The sequence below is a fragment of the Corvus moneduloides genome, chromosome 8 (assembly GCF_009650955.1).
Source record: "Corvus moneduloides isolate bCorMon1 chromosome 8, bCorMon1.pri, whole genome shotgun sequence".
Classification (NCBI taxonomy): domain Eukaryota; kingdom Metazoa; phylum Chordata; class Aves; order Passeriformes; family Corvidae; genus Corvus; species Corvus moneduloides.
In genome coordinates, this window is record NC_045483.1 from 24706130 (window position 1) to 24726016 (window position 19887).

The 19887-nt window shown below is 38.5% G+C and overlaps 1 long non-coding RNA gene across 1 annotated transcript; it reads left to right on the forward strand.

The window, feature by feature from the left end:
- Window positions 1-748: 748 nt before the first annotated feature.
- Window positions 749-19797, forward strand: LOC116447195. Its single transcript, XR_004241512.1, has 5 exons — window positions 749-2387; window positions 15193-15490; window positions 16387-16524; window positions 19389-19525; window positions 19717-19797. It is a non-coding gene; the product is annotated as an uncharacterized LOC116447195 (long non-coding RNA).
- Window positions 19798-19887: the final 90 nt, after the last annotated feature.

The following is a 19887-nucleotide window of genomic DNA, read 5'->3' on the forward strand; positions in this document are numbered from 1 at the left end:
TGAGCGTCCGGAGAGAGAAGCTGCAGAGAAAGGAGCTGCTGCTTCTTTCTTTTTGGCCGTTCTTTCTTCCTGCTGGAAACAACGCCGGGACCCCAAAAGCCGCTTTCCCTGCCCTGCTGGAGACCGAGCTGTGGCTGCCCTGCTCCGCTGCTGCTTCGAGCTTTCGCTACGCTGTAGCCCTGCTCGCCCTGCCTGCCTGGGCCTCCGTGGGTTTTTCCCATCTGGATACATCTCGTCTGCCACCCGGGATTTGCGTTCGTCCCTGCCGTTCCAGCCTGCTGTTCCTGAGAGCCCGGGATCAACTGCCCAGCGGTTTGTGAAGCCTTTGTCCCATCCCTTCCCGGGATCCCCGGAGTACCGGTGCCGCGTGTGTCCCGAGCTCGCTCCGGAGCGCCCCCTGCAGCCGCGGGGGAACCATCGCACCTGCCCTGCTCACCGGGAGCCGCCAGCGCCCCTGCCGGCTGCGAGCGGAACTGCACCCGAGGGGAAAGGGCCTGACAGCCGAGAAGGCTGGCACTGGGTTTGTGATTGCTGTTACTGCCAGAGTTGTTGTTGTTTTGTTTGACTGGTTATATACATATATATATATATAGTAAAGAACTGTTATTCCTATTTCCCACATCTTCGCCTAAAGGCTCTTGATTTCAAAATATAATAACTTGGAGGGAAAAGGGGTTATATCTGCCACTTCAAGGGGGGCCTCTGCCTTCCTTAGCAGACACCTGTCTTTCAAAACCGAGACAGTATTTTGTTTGAAAACCACTTTTGCTACCTCTTATCTGGAATATCTCCAGCTCCCTTTTTACCCACTGGCTGGTTGTGACAGATTCTGAGAACTAATAAGCACCCCTTTCCTAACAAGAGGAAGGCTTTGGATCTGCCATAATCACTCCTCTAGCATCCTGGCTCTATGTGGAATGCTTCTACCTCCTGGAAGGAGTCCAGCATCTGCTCTGCAAACCACAGTGCATAGTTTTGAATGTTATAAATACTTTCTCGAAGATTTACTTTCTCAAATATACCTGTATAAATGTTCATGACTTAAGAGTTCTTACTGGCATATAAAGCATAGTTACTTTGTCTTGACTTTACACTTGATGCCCATTAACATTTTTCTTGAAAAACCATATTTTAAAATAATTTATTTAATAGTACTAGGCTCTGTCTTTTTGCATAATGAAATTTTAAGTATGTATAGTGTATTTCAATATAAGACAACACAGAATGTACTTTTCCTCTTGATTCCCCTTATTCCTCTATTCCTCTTAAGAAATGACTTCCTTTGCCTATTTTTTCAGAGCACCTTCATTTCCTATCTCTCTTCTGCTTTCCAATCCTTAATAAATATATCAATAATACAATTAATAAATAGAGATTGGGCTATTCCAGTACTACTTTTATACAATTCCTTCCCTAGTAGGAAGAGACATGGATGTCTCTGGTTACACACATGTGTGCTCATGGCTATTTATTTTCCTTGTTAATATTTGTGAGACAGCTCTTCACAATGCCTTGTAAAAAAGCACATAAAACTGTATTATTGGTTATTCTGTTAACGTATTAGTGTAGTCAAATTGTTGAAGGAGGGAACAGATTTTCTTTAAAGAAACCACACTGCTTTGACTGAGCAGCTATTGCTTTTTATCTCAATGGTGGACTATGCTGTCTTCAATAACTTTTTAGTAGTTTCCCAGTAAAATTTTTATGATTATTAAAAAGGAATTATTTATTATAGACTGTGGTTAGCTAGAACTTTTTAAGTATTGTACACATTAAGTCTTTTGATTTGACTGAAGCTATGGCTCTGACAAACTTTCTCCAAGTAGACTTCCTACATCTATCTCGCTTTATTTTTTTTTTTTTTTTACAACAGACAGAACATGGGGAAAGGAGTTTGGTGTGGGGTAAATATTCAATCATCACTTGATAAAAGCCAGCTTTAGTTATTCTACATTTAGCAAAATGAAACGTATAGGATTCCACCATTTATCACATGATGCTTCATGAAAAAAGTTACAAATTAAAATTTTAAAGTAGCTACTAAATTTTTAACGTGCATTGTTAGCAGAGTTTTGGGGTTTTTTAAACTGTTATTTGCTTTCTTTAAAATCTTACAGAGAACCTTCTGCTTTGAAGAACTGTATTTTGAAATATCTGAATTTACTGACTCCTACTTTAGGCTGTATCTGGCTTAAGAATAAAGTGATAGTTGCTCAGACTTTTTCCAGCAGCAGTAATTATAATTATCAATTTCTTTTTTATTATAATTATCAATTGATTTGTTTTCAGGTTTTAAAAGTGGCTATTGGAGTGGTGCTTCCCAGTTGACTATTTTAACCACTGGTTAAACAAGACCCAGTGATTCTGTTGCTCGCTCTACATGGACAGTAAGTTCATTTCCTGGAAGGCTTTTGATGATCTGTCAGCAGATAACACAGCTATTCCTTTTCAGCTTTCACCCAAAAGATGATGTGGTATCAGTGTAAAGGGCTGTGGTTCTTTTTCATCTTTTCAGTAACTTCTGATGATGTCAGAATCTGTGGGAAAATGATGTACAAATATGACTCGAAAAAAAAGTTTCTAATTTTTAAGAGAAAAATATATCCTGCCAAGGACAAATTTCTTTCATATGGTTTTTCTTCTTTGACTATCTTGTCCAACATCTGACGCCTCTTATATTTTTGAGATTTAGTTTAAGCTAGATTGTCTTGCAGAATTTGTTCGAAACCCCTATGCATTGACTGTTAACCTGGGAATCTCTAGGGATAAATAAGGGAATTCATTATTCATGTGACTGTGCATGAGCTAAATTTTTTCTCTTTGCAGGCCTTGCTCTACTGTCTTGGAAATAATCACTGGTTAAAGCTCCTCAGTACTACACAAAAGTCTGAAATTTTAGCTATAGATCTGAGATGTTGCTAAATTGCATAGCTGTTGAGATGAAGGGTGTTAGTTCAGTTTAGCCTTTCAAGTGTACATGTCAGTGGAGGCTATGTCTTGGCAGAATAGGAAACCATGTATATTTATCCTTTGGCCAAGGGTTGGCCACAATGCAGCTTATATAGACAGTGACACAGCAGATCTTTCCAATCAGTAAACCACAAACCTTAGTCTTACTCTGTAGGACCACACTTTTCCAGTCTAAAGAGAAAATCATGTAATTCTAACAGTGTTTGTCACACAGCATCTCTACAGCCTACAGTATGACTGAACCAGATGAGTGCATGGGCACTTGTCTTTTGGAGTTCTGACCACTTTTCTTAAAATCCTGTTCTTAACCTTAGCTATAGTAGATGATAGTCAACAAATTTCTACATTTAATTAGTTTGGCTGCATCTTATTCTATACACCTATTAAGCACACACTGTAAAATGTTTCTTGATGCAGTGTAACCTTCTTGTAATTACCTGTTATGACTTGCTGATGTGTCCTTTATCAAAGAAAGAAGAAATTTCTCTTACTTTTTACTTTGCTGTAGAAATACAAATTACTTATGGTCGTAAGCAAAACCAGGGCAAGTATAAATCAGTAGTTACATGTTGAGAACTGAATTTTGGTCAGTACTACTACAATGGGCCTCTGATAAACGATTGCCAGTGTTTCTAAATGGCTGCAATTAAAAAAAACCTCACAAACCCTTTGCTCCTCTGCAGGGTGTTTAAAGCATTTTGTGTTAGTAAAGCCTGCTGTTTTGAATGAGTTTCATATTAAGACCAGAAAATATGTGACCTGGCTTTATTAGTTTTGCAGCAAGTCAGACTTTGGGAATGTTACTGCTATCTTCTTTGTGCTTTGGATAACTAATCTGCAGGGAAAAGGCTACCTTGACCTATTTCAGAAGATTTTTATAACTACAGATGTGTTACTGTCTGTAAATAAATACAAGATCTTGTAGGAACACTTTTAGCAGTCTGAGTTTTCACAACTGATGTTTTGACCATTTTTCCGCTTACTATTCAGTGCCGAAACTTCTCTTCCTTGGGGAATTTATTTTCACTGCTGAACCTACCAATCTTTTCTTCACCCCCAGCTCCCTTAAAGAGCTTGACAAACTAAGAAATCTTAAACCTTTTAGCTGCTGAAGTATCTTCTTGGAAATGAAACTTTGAAAAGTATGTTACTGCTTGGATTAAGAAGGGTTGCATTGTTGGTTAGAGGGCTCCCATAAATGCTGTGTGGAAGCATCTCATAGCAAACAATGGATACTGGGAAGGAAATTAACAGTGATCCATTGATTTCTTACTACACTTCTGAACTGTTTGTCTGTTTTCAGCTTCTAAATAGTGAATCAATACACAGTAAAGTCTTGATCTCATAGAATAATCACTGGTATGCAGCAGCACATCTTGTGGTTGGGGCAATAGAGGGGACTTGGGAAAAACTGTATTCCTACTACTTGTTCAGCCACTGAACTACTCTGTGGCATTAGAAAAACCACTTCTTTCACTTTTTTCTGTTCACTTCCTTTATCCTTTTTTTTTTTTTTTGGTTAGATTTTGTGGACATTTTTCTAGAGACATTTTATCCTCTGTTCTCTTTTGCCAAGCTCAGCACCAGGCCTGCCTGGAGAGAGTGGTCACATCTACATAGCTCCATCCACTGTGTCCATTACTGTACTCCTGGGGGGGGAGTTTCTAATGACAGAAGTGATCATATCATGCAGTTTGGAGTTGATAGGATATACACGGTTCACCACTCTCTATCTTACCTTGAACTTGCAGTTATTTCTTTCTCTTGCACTCTACTTTATGAGGAAGAGTAAAGTTATTAAGTGCCTTTAAAGTTTCCTCCCTACTTTGAGGCTGGACACAGAGTTCAAATAAGGTTAGATATTTGGGAAGACTGAGCATAAAACGTGTCACTGGGAACATTCCTGTTTTAAATCAACTTTATATTTACTGTGCCTAAAAGGCAAATGCTGTTGTGCATTATTGGGTACACTGGTGACAATCCAACTGGACAGGTTTGGGGTGAAATAGGGCAGCTTTGTGGTATTCCCCTTCAAGTCAGAGTTGTTGTCAGCGAGCTCTAGCTCTGCCATATGGATTGCAAATACTTCTTTTTTTTTTTTTAAAAAAGAGCCAACTTAGCTGTGGGGATTCTTTTCATCTGCAGTAGCTGCAGCAAATTATTTCCTACTGGGATCATGATTTGGGAAAATTGTGATATGAAAAGCAGGCTAATAGGTTCTCCTCACTGTAATATTGATTGTACTGCAGAGGAATAGGAGGCAAAAATTATATGCTCTTTTAAATAGTTTCAGTTTAATTCCTTGGCTTGACAGATGTTGCTGAGTAATTTCATGGTGTTTGAAAAACAAAATCTATGGTGAAGAGCACACAAAAGTCAAAAGTTCTCCTTGGGAAAAAAAACCAAAAACAAATAAAAACCAATCCTCCAGCCAACAAACAGAAGAATAGAGGTCAGAAATAGTAACTAGAAAAATATGGTGAGTAAAAGAAAAAGGGAAATGCTATGTATTGTACCCAGAAAACACAAATGTATGTATTTTGGTAGTTAAATGTAGGTGTTTGGGAGGTGGTCTTCAGCAATATATCTTTCTTGCCTCTTACTTCTCTCTTCAGTTTCTTGGAGAAGAGCTTTTAAACCTGTAAGGAGGTTTCATGATAGAATTCTGCCTAGTTCCAATCTCAAATACATATTCTTAATTTTTTCTTTTATTTTGCTCAGTGTCTGCAGTAGTACATAGCTTTGTGCAGGCACAGAAAACCTGCTGATCAAGGGTTCAGTAGTGAGTTTCCTCACGAGTGTTTTCTGGTATATCTTATCAATGGGTGATTTATTCCCATTCAATGTACTCAATTTTTCTTGGAATGGAAGAGGAAGAAAAATCCCTGTTATATCACTGCCAGCTGTCTACAAAAAGACTTAACTAATTAGTTGACTACTAAGCCCTACAGACATGGCTGGAACATGGCTCGGTTCCCGTGAGCTTGCATTTTAGCACTGGGTTTAACAGCTTTGTTGTGTGTGCTCATATTTCTTCTCTTCTACTGCTGTGAAGTAGCAACCTTGTTAAAAATACAGTTGATGTTACTAGATACCTTAGTGGATAGCAGGAGTTTGTGTAGAACACCACTTAAGAGCCTTCACCTCAAAATATATTGAAGAAGGTCTAACGCTTCACAGAACTGAAAGCTGGAAAAGACTGTGGAAATGTTTGTTCTGAACACCCCTATTAAGCAAGATAGTAAATTTTGCCAAGAAATGTATAATCTTTCTAGTATCTTCGGCTAAAAATATCTTCATCATCTTCTTGATCTGAAAAACACCCCTGCAACAGAAAGGGCATCAGTTCCAGTGCTTAATCACTCTCCAAATTAAAATTGTCCTCAGTTGCTAGTTATCAGATTTTTGGGTGGGTTTTAATTTTTTTTTCTGCTGACACCATGCCACACTCCAGGCAAATAGGTTTGGGGTTTTTTTAATTACATGGTGCTTTATTTCTCTGAAGGCTCTTTTGTTCCATAATCATATTGCCTTTTCATTTTGTTAGATTAAATTATTTGAGGCCCTTTATTACCAAATAAAAAATGAATTCTAGATATTTTTTATTTTAATTTTTGAAGTGTTTCCTTCCTGCTATCCTGCTCTCCAAACTACATCTGGTCTTATTAAAATGTGGATGTCATCTGTACACAGTATTCTAGTACTGATACCATATATAGAGATAAATCACTTTTCCACTAAAAATCAACACATCTGCTTTTGTTTGTATATCCAAGAAATTGGATTGCCTGGAGCACATGGAAGGATCATGCTGGTTCCAAACTCCTTTTAATATGAATTGCAACTGCATTACTTGCTTTTGGATATCGTATTTTGTGTACCTTTTTGGACTTGCAGGAATGTGGTTTTTTTCTACAGGTAATTAAGGGATTTTTATCATCTGCCTTCTCAAAAAGATTCAAAACAGAACTTGAAGTTCAAGTCTCTAGAATCGGAATCCTTTAATGACTTCCATAATTACTTCCTTCTCTTTCCTGTTTCCCTGTACCTCTACTCTCAAAGCTGAGGACAGACCTTCTCCATGTTACCAGTTTAAAGCCAGGTAATAATAATATGTGTTAAGTTCCACACCTGCAAGAAGTGACTGGAACTCTAGGAAGGTGAATGACATACTGCAGTACATGCAGTTGTTAACTTTAGACATTGCTTCGTTTATAACATTGTCATGTTTATAAAAGCTGAATCGAGGCAACTCTTAGAGTATAAATTGACCAGGACTGTACATACATGGGTAGCAGGACTTGAGGTTGAAGCCAGCAGTAGGAAAGCAGTAACGAAAGGCTCCCAGGGTAGAGGAGTGATATTCTACCCCTTAGGGGAAGATCCTATCAAACATATTCTCACTTTTCAAGATGCTTCCCCCTCACCCTACCTGCTCCATTCCTCTCTTTGCCTTTGGTGCATATTACTTTTCATGGCAATTTAACTCATGAGCAGTATCATTAGCTTGGTTCTTGCTCATATTTTGAGGTGGCCTCAGTTTCCCTGTTTCTTCAATAACACATTTTTACAAACTTCTAATGGGCTACACTTTTCCAAACCTGACTGTTGTTCTGTAGGTTTCCATTTGGAAACTTCATCTATGCAATAATTACGCTGCTAAAAAACATGAAAGCAAGTCTGCAGATATCTGTGACTAATTGGAATGTTTGAATATAGAATACTGAAGACTGATTTATTTTTATTCTATTTTTTTTTAATTCCGTTTACTTGTTCCAGAAATTCCATTTTATAAGTTGAAAAAAAGCAGGAATGTCTTTTCAAGCAATGAAGTAGAAAGTGCTGGCTCATAGAGCAGTGCAGAAATATAGGCCTACACTCTTCAGAATTTGATAGAAGCGATGTTTTAGTCAGAATTGTACCTAGATGCTGTATAGCTTCCTTAAAGTAGAACTTTGGATAAGTTTTAAAGCTGCACTTTTTCAAGGCTTTTAATTCTTTCGTTATAATCTTTGATACCTTTTACACACAGAATGTAATTATTTTATGTATATGAAGAGACTACAAAGCAAAATGTATCAGGAAGCCTTCCTGCTGCAACAGCATTTGCTGCTGCTAACTGCCATAGGGAAGCTGTGGAGGTCTCTCCGTGAGGTACCTGGGTTACCACTGTACATCCTAGCAGCCTTGATAGGTGGTTTTCAGGAAGAACCCTAGTGAGAGACTAGTTCACATTTCTCTAAGCTGAGTGGATATCCATAGAAACAGGGCTTTGCCTAGCTCTTGTAACTACTGGTTCTTAATGAATTATCAGAGGTAAATTGTTTGATATTTGTGGAGTATTTAACTGGTTGGGACAGGAATACTGGAAAATGTAATGCAACGGTAAAACATGACACCACAGCTGTGCAAACAATGCTAAGATGTTCTTCATACCCTCTCCTCACTGATTTGCCCCTCCTCCCCTCATGTGGTCAGAGAACACTGAGTTTGATATACTTGATGTGCAGAAAATAGATACACTCTCATGTGGTTTATTATGGGCATAAGTTATTAATGATTGTTTAAAGAGCACACTGAGACTCATTCTGTTACAACCCCTGGGGCATCAGCAGTAGTTTGAGAGTCCAAGAGGATTCTAAACTATGATAAGCACGACACATACCAGTAGGTGTATCTTCAACAGAGGAATTGCCATGGGGCTATTTTTAGTGTAGCTATCAGATATCTTAGGGTAGAAAATTGTAGAGCTCTCTTCCAAAAGATCCTACAAAGCCAGACAGGATGACCACAAAAATATAAGTAGATTTTTAAGACTGTAGCAACCACGAATATGTTCTTAGAAAGATGCAGGGGAATTTTTGCTAGTTGCGCAGGAGAGAGGGGGACATGCCCTTCCTTAAATTGAAGTAAATAATGAGTTCTTTAAATTTGTTTCACAGATTGTTTCTTTTTCTCATGCTTCACAGGGTCAAGTCCTAATATCTTCCTAATTTACGCCTGGGTCATGTAATCCCTACCTATTTTAAGCTTTGGCTGTACAGACTGAGCTGGTACATTACTGCCACGTAGAGTACAGTGCCAGCTACTGAATGCTTTTTATTGAACTTTACAGTTTGTGGTAATCAAGAAATCCTTACACAGGACTGCTGTCACTAATCATGCAAATAAATCAGTGCCACTTTTTCTTATTATTTTATATGCACCTTCCAAACAATAAAGCAGGATTCCATTAGTCATGTGCAGCTAATGCTAAAATAATAACTCATATAGCAGGTATATATGGTAACAGCCACATTTGTTTAGAACACAGAATGCATATGCATATACAAATGCATAGACACATACTCTGTGGAACTACACTGAATTGCATACTACTGAAGAAGTCTATGCTAAAGATTGTAATGAGAGAAGTAACTATGCTGCAAAGCATGACATGTGGCTCCACGTTCTTAATTTTAGTAATATCTAATCTCTCTGTGGCAGTAATGCAGCAGCTCAGTTTCCACAGTCAGGTGTAACTTCTTGTTAAAGTCAGGCCTGATTATATGAGAACAGAAAAAGCCCTGAAGATATTCCTTTGAAATTCCTTCCCAAACTCATGTAAAAGCACACGGGAGAATGCTTGCTGGAGTGAAGAAAAATTGCAGTTTATTTGAGGACAGAACTTAAACAGTCTCTTGCTTCACCAGTACTATGTCATTGGTGGTATTTTCTGGAAATGTGCTGGTGGAGGTTTTCTGAGGTTTTCTATTTATCTTGGATATGGAGGGAAAAAGTTGGGTTTACTTTTGAAGTCATAATTGTGACAACTGAGTGGCTGCAAGACCATAGTAGTCCTCCATAGGAGGTTCAATTGCTTAGCCTTATCATTTTTATGCAACAGTTGATACAAATTTTATTCTAATCCAGGAAATGATTGAACAAAGCTCAGATGTTGCTGAATGTCAGCAAAACGTTACCTGAAAATGTCTGTAGACTGATGTGCCTGCATCCCACTTTAGCGAATGAAGTGTGCAACTATTTCCTGCAGTTTGCAGACGGTGATCCATAAGGGTTCTTGCAGGTTAGATGTTACATTTTTTACTATTCATAGCATTAAAAGGAGTTCTAGGACTGTAACCGTTTGTTTTATTGTCTATCTGGGCCCTCTCTGAAAATCAACGTTTTGAATGTTGATGATAATGTGATCTCCCCATTTCCTGTGCAAAATCTTTTACTGTGCTCCACAGCTGGAATTTCTGCTCTTTCCTGTTTCAGGGTGTTCACATACGGTGACTGTTGGTACTCGTAAGCTTGCCTTTCCCTACCCTAAAGATTTTGCTGATAAAATGCTAGCACTTTTCTGTTGCTTTATTTTCTTCCTTGTCCTTTGGCAGCTTTCCACAGCTTTTGGCAGTCCCAGCTCTTTGTCCAAGCTGTCCAGCAGGAGATATTCTCATTCTGGGTACATTTCTCAGAAAGGACAACTTTTGTTGCCTCTCATAGAAGCCTCATAGAAATCCACACAATGTTTCCTTTTAACCAACAACCTACATAAACCTGTAGGTTCTAAAGGAATCTTCCTGCTATCAAACTGTAGCAGAGGTGAAAGTCATCTCTTTCACCTTACCCTCGATCTTTCATTACGCACCACGTTAAGCAGTGAATTATCAGTTTAGTGCAATTACACTGGGGACTGAAATTTTCTTTTTTTTTTTCCTGCCAGAAGTGCTGTGCCCTAGTCTAGAACTGCAGATATTAGATGGCCTGTTGAATGGAAATCTCAGTGCTTGTGGAATTATTACACATATAAAGTGGCTTTTGTACTTAAGCAGTAATAGGGTCAGTAGTTGTGTCAGTTTAAATGATAATTTACTAAGGACAGGATTAGTAAGAGTTCACTTGACTTTGGGAGTGGAGTTAGAACCTTGCTCATAATCCCATCTAAATCTTCTGTGGCTTCCCTTTAGCCTGTCCTTGTTTCATTGTGTTCAGCTGATCATTCAGCAGAACTTAAAATTAAACACACAAAATTAGGCACTGATTTAGAGGTTTTATTTTTATTTTTCTTAAGTTAGTAGTGCTTCCTAGTCCCTTGCAACTTTTAGGCTGTCCTGCAAGCACAAGTGCATTGCAGTAATAGTAGCAGCTGCTATTTTCTCTTTTCTGAGCAGGCATTCTCTGCCACTCTATTCCTATCCCTCTGCATATTCAGTTTCCAAGGGTGCAACACGTGTATCAGACAAAGGGTTATCTTGAGAGGAGAGCTCCTCTACTTCACTGGGCCTTTCCTGACTAGAAATCCAAGTGGCTTTTGAGTGTAAACTTTCTTCAAACATATCAAGCACTGTTTAATGGAATATTCTGAAGGAAGTTCTCTTACCCATGTAATTCAACTTAGGTTTCATGTGATTTGCTCATGTCAGTCTCTTAGATACTAGTAGCTAATATGAATACTAGATTATTTTAAAAATATATCATGTCTTACTCCTAATATATCTATAAGAAGGTAATTCATTCCTGTTAATAACTTGTATCTAGTAAAGTGGTTGCACTACTAAAGTTTTCCCCACACCTTTCCCCAAATCCTAGAAAAAGGATTTTAAAAATTAAGTTGCTTATTTCTTTTTTTTTTCTGATCATAGAAGTGAGAATCTAATTTGACACAGCTGGTAAGTAAACTGTTTCTTAAACTTCCACTACTAGGACTGTAGAGTTTCAACTGATAAGCTTCAAACAAATTTTAGAAGCCTAGAGTATAATAAAATTGGAGTTAAACTCAGGGTTAGAAGCAATAGATTGCAAATGCAAGGTATAGTGGGAGATAACATGGAACAAATGCTTATTCTTTTTTTTTACTCTCATGTACATGGATGAACTACTGATTTAAATACATTAATTGAAAGTACATCATGAGCCTATTGTAAAAGAAAATAAGAGCAGCATATTAGTAAAATATTCAGATAATACCAGATATAGAGGAACTGTAAATCTTAGAATGGGCTGAGACATAACAGTCAAAATAGGATCCTTGAATAAGAAATAAACAAAATTGCTTTGCCATAGATCATGCAGCTTAAATGCTGTCATTATTTTATGGAAGAATAGCTAGAAACTAAAAAATACAGGAGGGTGGCAATAATGTCATAACATACACAAGTTTATTCAATGTTCTGGCAAGGAAATACATATGATGCAAGGCTGGGGTTGTAGGTGCAGAAGCTAGTGATCAAAACTGGCCATTGAACTGATATTCAGTACCCAGTTATTATATTTAGAAAATATGGACAGACTAGAAAATATATGCAGAGCTAGCACATCATATAGTACATTAGCAGAGACATGAATAGGGACTGTAGTTTTTTTCAAACCCTCAAAGAACCAAAGTCCCCCTGCAGAGAATTGAAGGTAAATGCCAGCAAATACTTGGTGAACTCAAACATTGGTGAGTGAAGTGAGTAATTAAAAAGTGGCATAATAGAGACTATCAGGTTGTAGTCAGGAAAGGGAAACTCCTCTACTCTGTTGATGGTGAACACTATGGGACTGCAAAGATGAAGGCAGTGGAATATTTTTTCACATACAGAGTAGTTTGGCTGGGGCATGCATAAATGCAGAGTTGAGATCAGATTTGTTTAGGCATGGAATACAGCTAGGTGAATCAATGGTATGTCTTCCCCATTTCTATCATCTATAATCTCACTCCTGCAAAAATATTTCATTATAGGAAAATAGATAGAAATCTCTCCTTTGATATACTTTTTCAGGGTACTCCAGGGGTGGAAAGTCACCATGCTGAGCTGTTGGGAGTCCTGGATCAAGCCCTTCCTTTGCTATGCACTGTGTGCAATGGCAGGCCATGACATGGGCTGCAATGGAAATTAGGTTTAATAGCATGTGTATCTTTGCCTTTTTACAATCTATTGCCAGACTGTACTATTTTAAGAGGTGAGCATGTGCCTGTTGAGGCTTGATCTGAGCTCACTAGCTGGGGTCTTGCACGCTACCAACAGCTGACAGAACACAGAATTCAGCTCCAGTCCTGTACCAAATTTCTTACAAGCAGCCCCTGCACACTGTTTATGGATCTGCCTGCACAGAGCTCACTGAGGGGTCCAAGCAAGCATCGGATTGTTCTCTATACCTTTTTTCATTGTGTGAGAAGTGAGATGGCCCATCTCTGAAGCTGGAACAGGCTACTGGCTTACTGATGAAATACTATGTTGCCAGGATCCTTGGAAATACCAGAAAGGAATGATGATGTTTCTATGTATTTTTTTTTAATTCTTCCTTTGAATTGTTTTCCCAAATGTTAAGTTTAGATACCAATATCTTGCAGTACAATGCACTGTGTCGGGCTCATCTTTGTCAATGCTTTTCTTTCTCGACTGCAGGAGCAGGCAAGCTAGGCTCCTCCTGGGCAGAGCTTCCTTTGGGGTGATAATGCAGAAATCACCATGGGAGGGAGGGAGAAAGGGAGGGGAGGGCACAGCAGCCTCTATCCCAGTCCTGGTATGCCTGGGATTCCCTGCTGGCTGAAGCTCCCAAAAACGAAGGCTGCCTTGATCCTCTCCTGCTGTTCTGTCCCACATACTGCAAGCGTTTTCTCACAGGCAAGTTTTGTAAATTATGAATAACAGTCCCAATTTTGAGGACTATCAGGTTCTATTGATTAGTCAAAAGTCTTCCTTTATGCTTGTTTCCTGTATGGAGAATGGCATTATTTCAAGATCATGTCAGGACAAACCTGACCATTTCAGACAATTTTTTTCTTATCTTTGAGATGCTCCAAAGATGCTCTGTGGCCAGACAGCAATAGAAACGTGCATGAGGGATGCAGTGTTCTGGTTTGAACTGTGATTCCAGCAGTCTTGGAAAAAGTGAGATCTGTGTCAAGTTTTCAGGTATAATTTCAGTGATATTTGGCTAATATAAACCATCTTAAAATTATAGCACTCTCCTCAGTTTCATAGATCATCACCAGGACTTTGAGATATCAATATTGCATCTCCACTTGAACTGATAAGAAAACCCCAAAACTATGTTTCTTGGTAGTCATTTCCTTTACACCTCCCTATGTAATTTCTATGCTTTTACTGTTGCAATCTCTTTTAAAAGATCCTTTTACAATACTATATATTATCAGAAAACTCTTGCAGATGTTAGTTCCTTTGAGAACACTAAATGTATCTTCAATACAGCATAGTTACTGTAAGTCACTTGACATGGTTCAACCTCTAAATAACTTGGAACTTTCAGAAAATTGTTTGGGGTAAGGAGCTGTTTTAAGCATAGGTGAAGCAGTTTGTGAAAAAGGAATAGTGATGCCAGTTTTTATCAGCTGGTTCAGGAACTGCTGCCTGATTACCTCTGGGTTTATTAGAAAGGGTGCATCTGTTCTGAGTCTCAGGTAACTTCATGTTACCAAACTTGACAAGTGCTAATGCAACTACTCTGACACAGTGAAAATTGACTTGCCTAAGTAATGGGCAGAAGACAAAATTTAAATGCTATATTGGATTACTTTACACTTAGGGATTTGAAAACCCAGTTTAAATCCTGAGGTGGTCACTCTTTAAATTCAACTTGTTTGAGCAGTGGGCTTGAATTCAGGTTCTGAAGGACTCGGTAGAAAGATGGGAAAGGTTTGAGTCAAGAGTTCTTTCCTTTGTACTGGCTCTTGTAGTAGTACAGTAGTAACTCTGCCCAGAAGCCTTATACATACAGCCTGTGTCTTTGAAAAAGCTTACTGTGTTGTCATGTGCAAAACAGGAAATGTGTAATGGTATTGATGACATGATGATTTTTTGCCTTTTCTTTTATACCCCTGTTATACCTTTTTACAACTTCTGTATTCTTAGTGCTTTTTGCCTACATTCTTAGACATGTTTGTTCAGCTAGGAGACTAAACATTTTAGAAGCTTCGTAGGTAAGAGTTAGTGTGCCCCAGACCCCAAGGTTCTCTCCAGAATACATTTTGAAAACTAAGATAGAACCATCCAGGGGACGGTTCCCTGGGGAGGGGGGCTCATTCAAGCCTCTCATTGGGGAATCTTTGATAGATATGCTAATTAGTAAGACCAATAATTTTATACCAGATCTTTCGGGGGGGGCATTTTGGCAGGGTGCATTTCGGTGCATTCAACCTGGATGTGTGCACCTAAGGATCCTTAAAATAAATACCAAGGTAAAATCCCTTTTCCCCTTCTAACCGTGTTTGACTCTTGATTTTAACACCAGGAAAGGGCATCAGTACGATCCCCAGAGGAGCTGATCTCTGAGCAAACTCTTCTGACCTTGCGGAAAACACATCCAGCTGAAACTCACAGTGAAATGGAAACATACAAGTTAACCACAGAAGTTAAGAAATATCCTCATCTGCATTGCATTTCTTTAACGTGGAAAGTTTCTACATGAGAAGCTGAGCAATGAATAACACAGCCTGCAAGCTGATGCCACTGTGCAACTCTCTTCATGCTGTTTTTCTCCTTCTTAGAAGCAATATTGGACCCCAGCTTGTTTTCATTTTGCAAGCAAAGTGGTATTTTGGAGTGAATGACATACTTTCAGATTTACATGCTATTAGATATTGTTGCTGTCCCTAAAGAGTAAGAAAAATGTAAATACAAAGGAGAGAGAGACATGATTCAAATTAATCTTAGCAGGTGAAAGCTACATTGTTATTTAAAACTGAGAAGACGTTTGATTGAGAACAGGTATTTTGGTCCAGAAAAGAGAATTTCTGGACCAGACCAGTTCTCTGCTCTATGTAGTTTTGCATGTGTTATGGTAAACTCTTGCCCTGCACAAGTACAATAATAGGATCCAAGCCCAGTTCCTAGCAATATCGGAGGCCATGTTCCTTGAAATACATAGCCAAGGATTTGTTTCATATTAAACTAGAATTAGGGGAGGAACATACTATTTGAAACCCAAAAAGCTATATTCTAGTTTTCATAGAAGCTAAAAGCTATAATAATTCTTTTCAAAGTGTCTGGGAATACGTTTAAAATTAGAAACCCTGTAAAAATTGTGGCAGTTTTATATATTCCATCTATAAAGCCTAATGCATAGAGATGTATTAAACATTTATGGACAGACTAGTATTAATACTTTCCTTTAAAATTTTGGTTATTTCAGTAGCATGTGTCTTCACCTACTGATTGAAACAATATTACTTTAGCAGTCTTTCTGTTAAATACAAAGCTGAAGTTATTCAGTGCAACATAAACATTTAGCTCTACAGTTTAGTCTGTAAACACTTAAAAGGTTGGAATGTTTATCTAAAATGGCCAGACGTCCAAAACTTGCAAAGCTGATCTGTTTGCAGTGTTAACAAGAAGTAGAAAAGAAAGAACTTTGCTCATTTGAAAATGAAGAGGAAAAAAATCTCACTCTTACTGCCATCAGTAATTAGGCTCAATTTTGTTGCAGTTCTGAGTTTTCTTGGTACTGGTCTACCTACCCTGAACTCATTTCAGAAGATAATTGGTTGAGCTTAGGACTGCTGCTGGAATCTCAGTGTAAATACGGGTCCCAGTAAAAGGAGGAGAGGGGATGGAACAGACGCAGGTAATACTGGTTTTGTATTTTTATTTTTCTAAAAGACTCAATGGGATATATCAAACTGAAAAAACCCAGAGGTTGGGATTAAAATTACATGATACTTTAAGGAAATCACTTCTTGTAGAAGAAAGTTGGTTTTTTTTCTTTTTTTAAACATTATTTTGTTTTGTCCAAACCACAGCCTAAATAGTTGCTGTTTGACAAGCTATGAGTACACCAACAGGAAAGAACTCAAAGCAGTTTTACGGTTAAACACTGATTTGCAGACATAGGGGAACTATATGTTTATCTGGCATAATTCTTCTCAATGCATTTAAGAGTAATTACTCTCATAGATATTTCATAGCTCTGCCCATAGATATAATTGCTGTAATAACACAAATGGCCACTTGAATCCTCCAGTGCACTTCTAGTGATTGGATGTCTGATATTACCCCTTGTTTTGATTTGCTAAATACCCTGAGGTGACTCTATTTTGCAAACCTTTTTCATCCTTGCTGTTAGTGTGATGATAGCTGCACAGCAGGGACACTGTCACTTCGATAAAGCTTTGGTAGACAGGAAGAGGACTCCCTCTGTTGGCAAATCTGTGGGTAACTGGGAGATAAATAAGAATTACTGTGTGCATGTATCTTCCTGCTACAGTTGAATTTTGTGAAATCTCAGCAATTTGTTAATGATGTTGTGATTAAACAAACAAACAAAACTAACTAGTTACAATCTGCAGCTGAACTGTAAACTCAGACACTTGCATAATTCTGGTCTATTTACATCTGAGCATCATTGTTAAATCTTTTCTTCTAACACATTTTTGTGTTCCTTGCTGTATAAGCAAATGAAAATTGAAGGAAGCAGGAATGTCAGTGGCTCATCTTTATGGATGTTAAATATTTCTGAGGTGAAGTAGCACAGCTATTTAAAAAAAGAAAAAATGCCTTTCCATATTTCTAGGAGAGGGGTCTGACTCATCATGGAATGTATTAAAATAGTCTGAAGTTCTGAATCTTAAATGTTAGCACTGAGCTGTCATTCCTTTGTGCTTCAAGCCTCCTCAGATAATAGGCTTTGCTGATGGCAGCTGCTTTGTAGAAAACAAAAAATTTTTTTTTCTTATTGCTTCTAAATATGAAAATGAAAGTCTAGTTCAGGATGCAATGAAGCTTCCTCCCTTAAAACTTCAATCAAAGGAGGTTTGCAGGGTTCAAAATAAGGATAAGGCATACAAAGCAAAAAAACCAAAAGCAAACCAGAAACCATTTGAGGGCGGCTGTAATCACCTAGGACTGACTGAGCTGGCAAGAAAAGGAGAGAGGATTCCTTGGCAAGGGTGGATGACCATCGCAGCTGAGCCCGTGTTTTGCAGAGCTGCAGGGAATGGAGGCTGCTGGGTGCTGGGGAGACCTGTACCACGAGGCCACCCAAGGCTGCACCGCTGTGCACTCCCATACCACCAGGAGACTCTCGCTCCCTGCAATTGGAAGGCAAGCAAAGAAGTATGTGCTGATTCAAAGTCTCAGCTAAGTAGGCAATGCTTCTTGGAAATATGCTTACTGATCCGAATTTGCCTTCTTCCTTTTACACAAATGCTGCCCCATTGCTGTCAATACCAAGAACACAAACCCGACTTTATTCAGTTTCAGTTAAATACTGTGTTGTCCAGCTCAGGATCTGAACCCTAGCCTGTGGTTAGGGTGCTTACCTGCAAGGCTGGGCTGGGACACCTATGAAAGGCAATCTTTCAGTGCTTGCTTTTCTTAATAGTTGCGAAATATTTTGAGCAATCTTGCTTAAAAGGTCATCTGTGCTAAAGATGGCTTGAATGACATGGTTTTCCCTGAATGTGGGAAAGGCTCCTGGTGAATCAGGGCTGAGTCGTGGGAAGATTATGCTACTTCTCTATATGAGACTTAGTTTATTACTTTCCAAGAGTTACGTCTCAAAGAACTGTTTTGCCACAGCAGGACGCAGCTGGAGGCATGATCTGAGGAGCTAATGATATGCATCATTAGTGAGGTGAAAAAGCCCCTCAGAGTTTGCTGTGCACAGATGACCCCCACAGGCGTTAATGATCAGAACCTCTGAAAAGTTAACACTTTTAAATACAGTTTGAACTGTGATTTTTGTAGTCTTGAGAATTTTTTATTCAGCCTTTCAATTTTGACTAATAATTACAAAGAAGTGTTGTACATGTAGGAAATTTATCTTTCTGTAGTTCTCTTGATTTTTATCATCACACTGAGGCTAGATTAATGGTATTTATTTCCAGTGTTAGGGAAGCAAATTTGAAGAATGGACATACTAAAGTCACATACTAGGCCTATAGTGAGCTAAAATTACCCAGATCTTGATGTTTACTGAGTAGTCATATTTTCAGCTCCACGTTCTTTTTGACATACTTAATATATGTATAAGCTATAGGCACTCCTTTCTCCACAGAATTACCACACAAATATGAAACACGGGCATATAGCAGGTGATGGAAAAGAAGAATAGTTCAATATGGTGTATTCTGACATAAGATTTAAAGGTGAGGAGAGCAGAACAGAAGATACAGGAGAGGGTTCAGTTCTAGTAAATAGGAGAGTAAATGTGAAAAGCTGTGGATGCATGACCTGATGGGAGGAGCTAAAAGGTGTCAAAGCCAGAATCAGCACCACCAACAAATAGGCTTGGCTGAAACCAGCCCTGCTTTGCAAACCTTGAGAAATTATGCTAAGCTATGTCTTCTCAGGGACCCAAACAATTTGGGTCTTACTGGGAGTTAACAGGACCAGCCTGAACTGAGACCAGACAAATCTAAAACTTCTATGGCTGCCACTAGAGAGGAGTTTTACTACAAGCCAACCACTTTACACTACAAATATCTGCAGACCCAGAGCCTGTTAAGCACTCCAGCCTTGCAGTGGCTGCATGGTGGTGATCTCCCCTGGAGCAGGAGTGCCTCCTGAGGCCACTCCTCAAGGTCAAGAGATCCCTTACCATCTGGGCATCTGGTATCTACAGCAAGGTAAATGACATTTTATGTTAAATCTAAAGTATACTGTACACAAGCTAGCTTAATTATTAGAAGTGTGATAAGTAGTGTAGAGTGTTTGACCCCCTTGTTGTCATTGTTTAGTAACTGTTTAATCATCATCATTAAATCACTGTTTAATAAAACCTTTTGGTTAACCCTACAATAATGGCTTCTCTTAATAGCTTGAAAAATTTTTGATACTGCTGAATACCCGAGTTGGTTTGCTCTCTACTTCCTGGAGAAGAAGAAAAAAAAAAAAAAAAAAAAAGTAGGTAGGTAGTTACTTGTGTTTACATCATATTAAGTTCCACCCGGAAACTTTGTGGGACTGGAACGTCATTTACAATAATGAA